The sequence below is a fragment of the Lissotriton vulgaris genome, chromosome 3_1 (genome assembly GCF_964263255.1).
Source record: "Lissotriton vulgaris chromosome 3_1, aLisVul1.2, whole genome shotgun sequence".
NCBI lineage: Eukaryota > Metazoa > Chordata > Amphibia > Caudata > Salamandridae > Lissotriton > Lissotriton vulgaris.
In genome coordinates, this window is record NC_141689.1 from 190,471,656 (window position 1) to 190,484,594 (window position 12,939).

The 12,939-nt window shown below is 47.0% G+C and overlaps 1 protein-coding gene across 4 annotated transcripts in view; it reads left to right on the plus strand.

Annotated features, from left to right (window-relative positions):
* The first annotated feature begins 919 nt into the window (after window positions 1-919).
* The window catches only part of UBAP2 (ubiquitin associated protein 2), a 1,436,418-nt gene continuing 1,424,398 nt past the window's right edge, over window positions 920-12,939 (plus strand). Inside the window, exon 1 of one of the 4 annotated variants that reach the window (XM_086960301.1) lies at window positions 920-1,036. The gene's annotated coding sequence lies outside the window, so the exon portion shown is untranslated. Of the gene's footprint in view, window positions 1,331-12,939 lie in introns of all 4 variants that reach the window. The other 3 variants (XM_086960303.1, XM_086960302.1, XM_086960300.1) reach the window with 3 other exon arrangements.

The following is a 12,939-nucleotide window of genomic DNA, read 5'->3' on the forward strand; positions in this document are numbered from 1 at the left end:
AATTTATATTTGTATATATGTTTGTTGAACCAACAGCCCTGAAGAAGTCCTTCGATAAGGACAAAGCGCGTTGGCTGTGTCTTGATCATCTAGATCAAATTAAAAAAAAAAAATGAAATAAAGAAGAAACTGTTGGAAGAATACGCTTTGGATGTGGATTTTTGTAAAATACCTTGTTTTAATCTTTATTGTGGTGCACCTGTGCTGTTGTTTTCAAGTTTTCATATTCCTGTATTGTAATAACACTGTGACAGTGGGTGTTTGTCAGTTTGCACACACATGTGGGTAGTTCCAGATTACATTTATATAAGGGATAACAAGATAGGTGCTGAGGCATATAGGGATCTACTGTCGCGCCTGCTTTGGGGTCTAACAATCAGTTTGTAAATATTGAGCAGTGTGGTGAACTGAGTGTGCCGCCACTGTGTCAAAAAATAAATTGACCCCAGAGCATCAGGGATACTGGGTGGGTATGTATGGGCCATTGTTGTAGTGTTGGTGAGTATCGATCCCTGATCAATTATTGGTATCGGCGCTGGATCAGACAGTGGCACTTTCTTTTTACAACCCTCTGACAAAATGCCTCAACAGATTGGGGATTGAGTGGGGGGTCACCCACTTTTCCAATCTATATTACTCTGCAAAAAAAAAAAGTTTGTTCTCCACTTAAAGTGTATCACCCTTTTAAATGCCTGCCTACACCCGAAGTTTTGAGTCAAGGGGGTGACCGGTATAGTCATGGGTAATGATCTGAGAAGCATGGTTGGGTAACGCTAGGTCTGCGGGTGGGGGTCTGAGGGGCCTCCTTTGGTCCGTGCTGCGGCGTTCCCTGGAGCACGTGCGGCTCTCGGACAGGGCGAGGGCTGGCGACCCCCCCCTCTGCGCGCCGGTCTCTGGTGACAGACAGGAGCAGGAGCTGAGAGAGCCCCTGACAGCAGCAGCGTCTCGGCAGTGCATTCCGGGCACTTGACTGGCGGCGCCTGGGACTACGTCATAACAGCGCGCCCGTCTCCCGGACACGGTTCCTCGCCTCTAGGTGTGTTTTATGCTTTTTTTTAATGCTGGGACAGAAGGGGCCCGATGAGGGGGAGGGCGGGCGTGACGGAGGGAGGAGAAGGGCCACTTCGTTCCTATCCTGTCATTTGAGATCGCTTTCGCGAAAACCCTAGGCCGCGGCGCCCAGCTCGGTGACGTCAGCGACTGTTAAGATGTCCGCGCGGCCGGGCCGGGGTCACGTGACAGGCTCCGCTGCTTTGTGAGCACATTGGCAGGTAAAGGAGCGGCGGCGGCGGCGGAGCGAGCGGCGCCGGTAACCAGGGCACCGGGGCGGGTGGGTACTGAGGTGTGATGTGATGTCCGTGATTCTTAACGCTGAGGGGCATTGGCCCGTGTACTGGAATGGAGCACCGGGGGCAGGAAGATCTCAGAGGGGGCACTGGTATTCCCGGGGAGGGGACTCTGGTTTGGGTGCTGTGGGAGAAGACTGACAGAGGGACTCACGAAGATGGTAAAACTGGCGAGCGGGGGCAGACAGTGAGGCCTTCTGGGGGTTGTGGTAAACAGAGAAGTGCCCTGGAAGGGTGGGGGTTTGTGGGGCAGAGGTCCTGGAAGTGGGAGGGTGAATTTTAGGATCTGGGAAGTGGCACGCAAAGAAGGTCAGATAGCGAACCCCGAGAGTCCGTCAGGGAGCTGACCTAATGGGACCCTTGAAGGGAGAGGCGGCGTGTACGCCCCGGGGAGGGCAGGCATAGGAGCCTTGTAGACAAGCAGTAGTGTGTGGGGGTGACCATAAAGGCCTCGAAAGTGAGAGAAATACTGTAGTGTAGATTCTCAGAGGAGGTGTGCACTGAAAGCCAGACGACGAAGATGAGCGGCTTGGTTTAGAGCCTAGAGGCGCTAGGAAGGGGAGAGAGGTTATGGAAGGGGGTTGTGGAAGACCCTAGAGGGGACACATACATTCATATCGAAATATGGCTAGAGATAGTGGACCGTGCTTGCAAAGATTTGTGGATGTGACCATGTTTACGAATTGCGATGGGTTGAGGCAATGCAAAGAACTGGGTATTGCAATATAGAGTCACTGTAAGCTGTGGGTTGATAATTCATGCTCCGAGAAGTTGGGGTGTCAAATTGAAGGCTAACTACACTTTGAGTGGGGTAGAGGCCATGTCAGTTTTGTGTGAGCTCAGTGGTATGAGTCGTGGTATATAGTGTGCATGGGACTGAACTTGCATCCCTAATTGTGGGGAACCGAGCAGAACGCAACAGGTAGTGTGGGTGACTATGCACTGTTTTGCAGTTGTGTAAGGAACGCTTTTCGGAGGAGTGTTGTATTTAAGGAATGGAAGATTACCCTTTTTTTTCTGAACCGGCAGGCAGGTGTACACTACGAGGAAATGTGCGTGTTGTGGAGAAGAGGCGGATGGAAAAATAATTGAGGGTTTAGAAGCCTCTCGTTCAGAGCGAGTAGGGCAGGAAAAGCCGTTTTAAATAAAATGTTTAAAAAAGCTCCCACGTTTAGAAAGTTAGTAGTTCTGCTATGGATCAGTTTGACGGGTGTTGGACTCGTTGTTTGGTAGGATTTGAAAGTTTCTTTGGAGATGATAGGAAGTATGTTCTTGTGGGGGGATTAGAAATTAATTATTCAATTTCTAAGTTTTATTTCATTTGGTTACAGGGAGAGTTGGTAGAAATGCTACCGTTGCATCGTGAAGTCGGTGTGATTATTATTCCTATTGTTGCTTGGGAAACGAAGCGAACTTGCATATTTCAGCAATGTTCTTGAAGTTTAGGTGACTTGAAAGGGTTTTTCTAGTTGTACTACTCCGAGTCTTGGCTACTGACTATATTGCAACTTTATCAATGAGAGGAAAGAGAGAGTAGTCCCTTGTACTAGTACCGTCAGGGGCTGAATACTGCTCGATAGTGCCGAAATGCTCCTATGTTTTGTAACGTTCTTAACTTTTCTCTGTTAATCTCGTTACTCTCCTTTTTGAGTAGGTGTTGACGGTGTTTTTTTTGAGTATTTTTTTGATGAGGTAAAAAATAACGGTCTTATTTGCATGTATTTTGTTTCTAATGATAGCCATATTGGATGTTTCTGGAATTGAGATGGATTTTGATCCTTTTAATAATAGTCGGCAAGCACAATTAGCATCGCAAACGCATTGTCAATTGGGCTCTTAAGATTGACAAGCACGACACATGTTTTTTTTGGGTCTGGCGTGAAAACAGCTGCTCCTCAGAAAACGAGTGAGCCCTATTGATGCCTTGGGTAGTTGTGTTGGGAGGAGCCTTCCTACCTCGTGCTGCTTGGATGACAAATTCACGATTTATTTTGGACTGGCAGCAATCGGGAATTTATTTCTGTAACCTCTGCATAGTGGAGTTGTTCTCATTAGACATAAAGACGTGCAACCACAACTCCAGTTTTTATTTACTCTTATGTTTTTGAAACCGACACGTGTTTTACTAGTTATTTTGAACAGTTCAGTTACCACTTTCAGCACAAACTCAACAATTTACATAGTGTGCGACCATAGCAGTAGAAATTAAAAGTAGCCAGCTTTAGTGGTCTCTGAATGGGTCACTCACCTCTTAGCAATTACCAATTGTAAGGAACCCACGCAATTATATTTTTTCTGCTTTTGGGACTCATCTTCGGTCGATAAAATGTATGTAATCTTATTGTCACTGAAGGTGTGAAATGATAGGGTAACCAGGATGAAATCATAGTAGTATTCTTTGTTATACATCATTTGTAGCTATTTATATAAGATGTCAAACTGTGTTGCTTAATTTTATATCAAGGGTGTGAAGCCAAAATAATTTCGTTTTTGCAAGCAAGTGGAAGCCTACGTGCCCGGGTAATGAATTTAGTCATCCGTTTTATTTATAATTATAATGTGCTATTGGATCATTTTAGCTCCGGAAAAGTAGCTTACCTTATTTTGGTGGTCTTCGCAGCTTGTGAAATATCCTTAAAGATAATGTGCCCCCTGAGAATGGAACACAAATGATGTACTCAGTTCTTTATGCTTTGTATACTGTAGGTTGATATCCCTTCAGCCTAATCCGATTGGAAGGGACGGTCCACTTTGCAGTTTTGCTGACCACCTTAGCCACTCCTTCACTTGCACATTCCCACAACGGGCTAGTGCTTGATCTCGGACTGTAGAGATAGAAATAAACAATTTTTTTCCTCATTTGTAATTGGCCAATATAAATTGGAGACGCAAAAAAGGAGAGAGAGCAACAAGAAAAGGTTTTAAACTTCCAGTTTTGGTTGCGCCAATATGTGAGGGAATCCAGTCACTCCTTTTGCGGAGGGTATGCACTAGACATCTCGGACCCTCAATTGGTCCAACCTTATACCCCTTTCTTATCTCCCTCCTTCTGATTCTCTTTCTCCATTATGACCGGACACACGGAAAATCCGCTCCAGGGCTGTCAGTCCAAACCATATTGGACTTTCCTGGCCTGTAACCACATAATCATAGGATTAAATTAATCACTATAAAAATTGTTGGAGAAAGAGACACCCTTAACTGAAAGAAAAATAAATTTAAAAAAAGAGAAAAAAGCTACCACAGAAGACAAATTAAAAACAATAAATACTTTAGGCAGTTTTTTTTTACATTTGCCTACTTCACCAAACATTCCTGAATGTAGTTTTTTTTTGTAATGCGTATTACCCTATCCAGTTTTGCAATCCTAAGTATCGACATGAGCCATTCACACTCCACAAGGAGGGGCGAGGGGGGGACAGGCAGAATCCACTAATGCACAGCTCCTTACGCGCCAATAAAATTAACAAAAACATAAGAATTTTATGGTGTTTAGATACTTTAGTTGTTACATCCTCATCTTGAGTTACACCAAAAATGCCCTGTGAAAGACTCACCGTGACTTCATACCCCATAATGCTGGAAATCGTCTAACCTACTTTTCCCCAAAAGGTTTGGATTGAAGGACACTGCCAAAACATGTGCTACGTCTGCATCAGCTTCCCCACACTTAAGGCACTTCGCTCCTTTGGAACCGATTTTGGATAACCTTCGCGGGGTCCAATACGCTTTATGGATAGTAAATAAATTATTTTTTTCTTAGAGGTGCAGACTTAACACTTTGCCATAAAAAACACAGAGACACTTGCCATAAAGTATCAAGGTCGTAGCTCAGCAGCTTCTTCCTCCAAATTGATTTAACCCCTCCCACGCTGGTGACGGAACTGCCCCGTCACGCCCCTCGGGTGGGCTGTGCTGGTGACGGAACGGTTCTGTCACGGCCCGCTCGCTGCGCCTGTGCGGCGCTGATTTCGCGCCTGCGCGGTGCGTTCTATTGAGCGGGCGGGCCGTGACGGAACCGTTCCGTCACAAGCACAGCTCACCCGAGGGGCGTGACGGAGCGGTTCCGTCACCAGCGTCGGGAGCGCCGCGCGGCCCCCCCGCCCCTTAGCACTGCGGCGAAATATCCGCCGCAGCGAAAGGGTTAAACCACGGCTGAGTCCTCATGGGGTTGAACTAGCATTCAGCAATTTCTTTCCGCCCCAAAGAAATGGAAACAAGTTTACATTCAAAAAGATCATTGCCGTTTCCGCCTCTTCTCAGTGATTTGGCCCAGCTTGATAATTGATAGAATTTAAATTTAGAGACAGCCCCCTCTGTAATGTCCTGTAACTTTTTCCATGAAATTAGCTCCGACCCCTCTAGCAATTCACCCCATCTCTCGATTCCCTTTGCTTGGTTCGGAACTGCAAGAGAGTCTTATAAGCATACTGGTGTTCGGGTGAGTTCCATATTGGGGCATAAGTGCTATAATAGGGGATTCATAGTATCACTCTTAATTGATACCAAACTCTACAAGCTGCCAGTAGGATTTTTAATGTCACTTTTTTGAAGAATTTCGGGTCTCCAAATTTAAAAAGAAAAAACCTAGATTGGAGCTGGAAACCTAAGGTCAATGGCCGGAATAATGGAGTGAAAGAAGTTGCATTGCCCAATAGCTGCCTGAAGATTTTTAAGTGAAACGCCCTCTGGTATTGCAGGAGATCCGGACTGGTAATCCCTCCGTTTTCCTTTTGTGCCCTGAGCTTTCACCAAGCTATTCGGGGCCTTTTTTTGGCCCAGATAAAACTAGTGGAAAGACCTTGTGCCTTGATTATCCAGTCCTCCTTAAACTCCAATGGAAATGAATTAAATAAAAACATATATTTTGGCAGGATTACCATTTTAACAGGTTTGACTTTTTTTTAAAAAGGATAAAGGTAGGGAATCATATTTCTGCAGTTGTGCCTTGACTTTAGATGTTACTTAATCAAAGTTTACCTTCGGTAATAATTCGAGCTACTGAACTACCTCTATCCCCAAGTACCTAATACTAAGTCGAATCTGATACCAGCTATAGTACGTATTCCATTGCATAACCTCTTTTGGCTGGGTTAACTGCATATCCCGATACCTCCCCAAAGCTTTTTACAGTGTCCCATATTGCTACTATTGAGTCTTGAAGGTGGCCCGTAAAAATCTTTACGTCATCCACATAAGGCTTATTTTCTTCACCCATCCATTACACGAAAATGGAATAATATCCTTTCACTCCCTTAGTTTAATGGCAAGCGGCTCTATATACAAGTTGAAAAGTAATGGTTAGAGGGGCTACCAGAAATAAACAATTTTGGTGATTTCCCGAAGCCAACCCTTCTCCTACATTTCTTCTCTTGATGTACAGGGCAAGCAATTTTCTTCTCTACACTTTCTTAAAGTTGGAGATCATGGGCCATGATTTCAGTCATGGGTCTTAGTCTGTATTTATCACCCCCCGATAAAATGAGAGCCCATGTTTCGGAATTTATCAAGTACAATAAATAACATTTTCTGACTAACCACACCAAAATCTACATGTCCTGTTAATTACCGCACTTTTTTTTTTCCCTGTAAAATTCTGGCTGACTTGACCAGTTGACATTTAACAGGGAATGCAAACTCCATCACAACTTGAAGTTACTTGGTGCAACGAATATTGCTCATCTTGTAATTCCATAATCTACCGGTTTGGATTTTTATTCACAGTTTGGTTGGTAGTAACTAGCTTGTTCAGTTCCGAGTTTAACATAGGTTCTTACATGTTAATGTTGACAATAGAATTTGTCTGATCCAGCCAGAGATGCTTCTAGCGTACTTGCGGACTTAACTGTTTATGCTGATTTGCTGGGTGTGTTCATCGCCCAGTCTGTGAAGACTCTTACCATGCTGGCGTTGTTACTAAAATACAATTTTTAGTAAGATTTTATTGTATTAATTTTGCTATCATCAAAAAACACTAGCAATTTGACAGCACAATGTTAATTAACTGTCTTTTCCACAGAAAGTTATGTAGACAAATTATAATAGTAACAGTATTAAAGGGAGCAACTTATTTTTCGTAGTGTATGTTTAGGAAATGTCATCCGGATGTGTCTTTGTATGGCAAAAGCTAAGTGGAGTTCATTTGGCTTTGCTTGCTAGTGTGCAAGGCTTTCGTGCTCTGTTGATCACTTAATGGTGACAAGGTCTGTTCTGTTGGTGTAAAGGAAATTATTAGTGTAGCATGGCATGTGTTGTGTCCAGTCAAATGTCTGGGTGCACAACTCCTAATTCACATTCTGAAAATAGTATTTTCTTTGCTGTGTCTGCTATACACACACTCATAAGATGGTTACATGCAGTAGGGCTAATCGCAGCCAATAGTCAATCACAAGTGTTCTTTAAGAGTGCTCTTAGGACACAAAGTGACACCTGATTTTGTTCTTTGTTGATCTTTGCTATATGTCTACAAAATAAATTGAAATGGGGACAGCTCTTGGTCAGGAATATGGCATTTCCCATCACCAGGCACCCATGACATATTGTTTAGGAGAGCAATTGTCACTTTTATTTATTTCGTCCCTATAAAGATAGTTTCAAATCCCTGCAGAACAAAACCTTTGGTGCCACAGTATGGTTGTGGAAAATAATTATCTGCTGGCATTATAAGCCTCCATATGCCTGAAAATGTTTATATGGTTCATTTACACAAGTCTTTACAACTGAGTTGAAGCTGGAGGAGGGAAAATGTGAATATCACTCTAATATACTTACTCGGTGTGACGGTTACTGTGATCTCTAGCGCCTAGATTGTAATGTTATGCATTTCCAAAATATTAGAAGAAAAACAATTGAGTTGAGCACCATAAGAAACAATTTGTGGCTATTATAGTTCTCCGAATGGCTTTCGATTAAATGCATTCATTAAGATGGAAGCAAGACTGACGGTTGTCATTGACATAAAATGTAGCCAGATTATTTTTGGATTTTGAAATAAGTGATAATTGCAGCCAGATTTACTAAACTATCATGCAATTATGGTCAACTTTAAATACCAGCTCTCTTAATACATCATCCAATGTTTTAAAGTGGAATAGTGTTTATTAGTGTAGTAGTAAATGAGAATCTTTGTTAAACTGTTAAAGACAAAGTTATGGGTAGCGTGTGACTTTTGTCACATAGTGCATGCACCCGTTTAAATCTATGACCTTGCATTGGTGCAGTTCTATAACTTTTAGGAATTCATAAGAGTTGTTCAGTCAACTTGTGTGATTTTCTTTTACACAAGAGTAAATAAATATGATAAATATTTGCAATGCAAAAATCTGCAAATCAAGTGTAAATTTGCTTGGCTTTTTTTCTTCCGAGAGGAAAACGCGTTTCCCAGTAGATAAACTCTCTCCTTACACCCATACCTTTTTAAAAGGAGGAGTCCCGATCTGCCCTTGAAAAAGTGTTGCCCCTTTTTCATTTTTTTCCATGGTATAAATGGGTTTTAAACATGCACTGTATTGGGCATACATCCTGGATCTACCACTTTTGCTCTGCTTCCAGACCCCTTAAGCAAATCTCCATGAAAATCTTTTCGGGGCCGAAACAAACTCTTACTCATGAAAGCTAAGCTTGCAGACCAAAATAGGTTTGAGAATCAGACCCATAACACTGACTATACAAGATCTTGTAGATATATTTAGTTGTACACATAAAACAGTCATTGTTCAATCGCTTACCATTTACTTACAAATATGTCAAACAAGGGGACTAAGGCACATGGGGGGGCGTGGCTTGGATGCCGAGGAGTTGGGCAGCGTGAGCCCGGAGCTCCGCGCCCGATCCCGGCTAAAATCCTGTCAAACTGCACGAATTCCGGCCGAAAACGATTGTCCTGTCAGCGGAAGGCACCAGTGGTGCGGCGGGACCCTGAGGTCGCAGCTACTTGCCGCTAATCAGCGCAGCAGCCCGACTTGGCGACCTGCTCGAGGGACGAGACGCTTCGGCCCAAGATGGCGGCTTGAGTTCCGTGCCGGCGCTATTACAGGCCGAGAAGGACCGTCTTTCTCCAGCTCGAGAGCGCTGGACGACTCGAGGATGCCGCCGGAGAAATTATTGAGTGTCCGCAACGGAGGAGATCGCACACAGCTTCCCCTACTGCACACGGGGAGACGGCGGTAAGCGTCCAGCGGGTTTCCCCAGCGGCACACCTAAGATGGCGGCGGCTCCGAGAACCGAAAGCTGAAGACCCCGCTAAAAGACAGGGCTGAGAAGGCGGCGAGCGGGGCCCCCGCTACACGGCACCAGCTAGAGAGGGGAGGATTCCCCCTGCTTGCGCAGAGGAGCAGCTTATCCAGAGTCCTGCACCCGTACCGCAGCCCAGATTAAGAAAGGAGACTGCGATCGCGTGGCGCCCAGACCCAGGGGGAGCGGTACCCTGGGAATTTAACAGCGAAGGCCTGAATAGGACGGACGCTCTGCCTGGGCTGGGGGCATCCGGCGCCTTGAGGGAAGATTGGGGATAGTCCGGTGCTCCCGCTCGACAGTGGAGGGCATGAGCGGCGGAAACTTGACCAGGGGGGGGGGGGGGCGAGAAGCACGAGACCTATGAGCAGACTCAAACATCCTGAGTGCGAACTTGAAAGCGGCTGCAGACCCGTGGGGACCCATAGCCTGTGGTGGGGAGCTTCCTCGGGGACGGCCACGAGAACCTGGTGGCGATAGAGCCAACTGAGACACCAGACCTGTAGGGTTGTACACCGAACGGCGACAAGAGTGGCCCTACCCAACCCAGGGCTCCAGCGTCTGCTGAAGGTATGCAGGATAGCGCATTGAAATAGATAAGAGAACCCCCCCTATTCTCTGGTGAGGTGCGAGCCTTGCAGCGGCTGGAGGGAGGCCTTAAGTACCCTGGATGACTGTTGTGGCGAGCGGCAGCCCGAGAACTGGTTACTAGGTGGGGAGGGAGCTGGCCAGCAGAGGCGACATTGAGAGTTGGCTATAACTCGCTGCCTGAAACTGGTGGAGCCGATAGTGGTTATTGGAAGTGCGACCTAACCATCGCCCCGACGTAACGGGAAGTCCCCCTCCTACTCTTTTGATCCCCAGGGAGAGAACCACCGTCGAGAGAACAAATCGAGATGGGGAAACCAAAGGGGACGGGCCTACTAGTTCTGAAACGATGGACGACGCAGAACAAGGTCGCACGGAACTACAACAAATGCAGGATCGCATATTGGAAGTTCACGGCCACAAAAGAAGCTCTACAACAGGACATTGCGCAAGTGGCAACAGGATTGGGGCTCCTACGAGCAGACCATGATAAGTTAAAGGACCGGGTCAAGAGCACGGAGGTTGCCCTGCAAGAGATGGTCCCGGAGCATAAGTCTATGGAAGGACGGCTGGGCGATGCCCTAAACCGAATACTAGCGCTGGAGCGACGGGCGGAGGACGCTGAAAATCACAGTAGGCGCAACAACGTCCGCCTGGTGGGCCTTCCAGAGAAGGAGGGGGACGACATGGTGGGTTTTCTTGATAACTGGTTGAGGACTGAAGTGGCGCCGGAAGGGCTTTCACCTTTCTTCACGCTGGAACGAGCGCACAGGGTCCCGGCCAGGCCGCCTGCCCCGGGCCGACCACCCCGTCCTGTGGTGATCAAACTGCTGCATTATAAAGAAAGAGACTGGTTGTTGCAAAGGGCCAGAGAAGCAGGCCCCTTTCAGGTGGACAATAATAATGTGACAATGTTCCCGGACTTCACATTTGAAACTCGGAAACTACGGGCTTCCTTCTTGTCGATCAAACAGGACTGCGTGTGGAGGGCATAAAGTATTCACTCCTCTTCCCGGCAAAGCTCAGAGTCGTGGTGGACGACAGAACACTCTTCTTCCCCACATCGGCAGATGCCTGGGTGTGGTGGGATACCTACAAGGCTGGAACGGACGGAGCCAGAATCAGAGCTGAGGAGAAACAGCGGAGACAACTGACCAGAAATCTCAGCGCCTTCGGAAGCGCCGACAAAGGACTAGGAAGCCAACGGCGTCGCAAACTGAGGAAGAGAGGAAGACGGCACTTCAAGAAGTGGTGGACTTGTCGGGAACTGCGCGCAGCCAGTCATGTAAGGACTCGGAATCTGAGGGACAGGCCACATGCTCGGAAACAGACCTTTCAGAACTTGGTGGGGCTAGGGGGCCGGTTGTGACGCCACAAACGTCGGAGGAAATCATAGAAGCTTGAGATGGGAGACTCTGAAGGGCTGTACTATACATTGGACCTGGGGGGACCGTGCCCATTGATGCGAAAGACTGTGATGCAGGAATACGGAAACTCGTGAGTGATTATGGGGGGATTGTGGGGCGGGGGGAACGGGAGTGTACTAGTCACCCTCGGAGTCGGGCTGTGCCCTGTTGGCCCCTAAGGTCACCGCAGTGGAGACTGCGGAATATAGAGCTAGCGATTGGGGTAGTTGACCCTTTTAGTACAGTTTGGATGGGAGCTACTTTGGTGAAGGTGGGCCCTGTTCTAGGGGGGAGGTTGCCAAGAGTAGTTGGGGGGGCTCGAGGCGAGGGAGGTGGGGCTTGGGGAATAGTTGCTTGCGAGGGGAGGGGATCAAGGGAAAACCGCCATAAGCGCCTGGAAGACGACTGTTGGTACTATGAGCGGGTATGCAAGGAACAATGGCTAGGGCTGGAGCATTGAAATGTGTGACCTGGAACGTGCGGGCCTGCATACTATGGCGAGGAGACACAGATACATGCTTATCTAGTCCGTAGAAGAGTTCAAATTGCGCTATTGCAGTAGACACACTTGACAAAGCAAGAGGGCATAGCGTTGCAGAGACGGTGGCGAGGACAACTGTTTAACACTACATACTCTGCATTCGCAAGGGGAGCACTGATATGGGTCCGGGCGGAGGTTCCCTTCCAAGTGACTAAACAGCTGATAGACCCGGAAGGCAGATTTGTGGCCGTAGAGGGGAAACTTAGAGGTCGGGACATATCAATCTGCAGCGTGTACGCGTCCAATATAGATCAGTCCGCCTTCTTGATGAAGCTATCAGGCAAGCTGGCGAGCTACTTAACAGGTCCAATAAGCATGGGTGGGGATTTCAATTCTGTAGCAGACACCACACTAGACAGGTCACACCAACCACGGAGTGCATCACCAGTGCATAGAATAGCGAAGCGCAGGCTATAGTGGCAGTGGAGGTGGGGACTGGTGGACGCTTGGAGGGAACTACACCCTACCGTGAGGGATTACTCATTTCACTCTAGTCTACATGATCTGCACGTCCAGCTGGGTGTGTTTCTGTGCTCCTCGCTCGTACTTCCTGCTGTGGCAACCGCGGAGTATTTGACCCGCACGCTGTCTGACCACAACCCCCTATTAATGTCACTAAACTGGATGACCGAGATCTCGCGAGTCCCGACCTGGTAACTTCGGCCAGATAACTTGGACGATTTACTGTTCAGGGAAGACTTAGGTGAGAGACTTACTCGATATTTTGAGGAAAACAGCGGCTCCACGACATCCAGGGCAACGGTGACCTGCCTTTATTCTCGAATGCTACGAGAAACGTTAAAACCGCTTGCAGCACTGAAGGCCT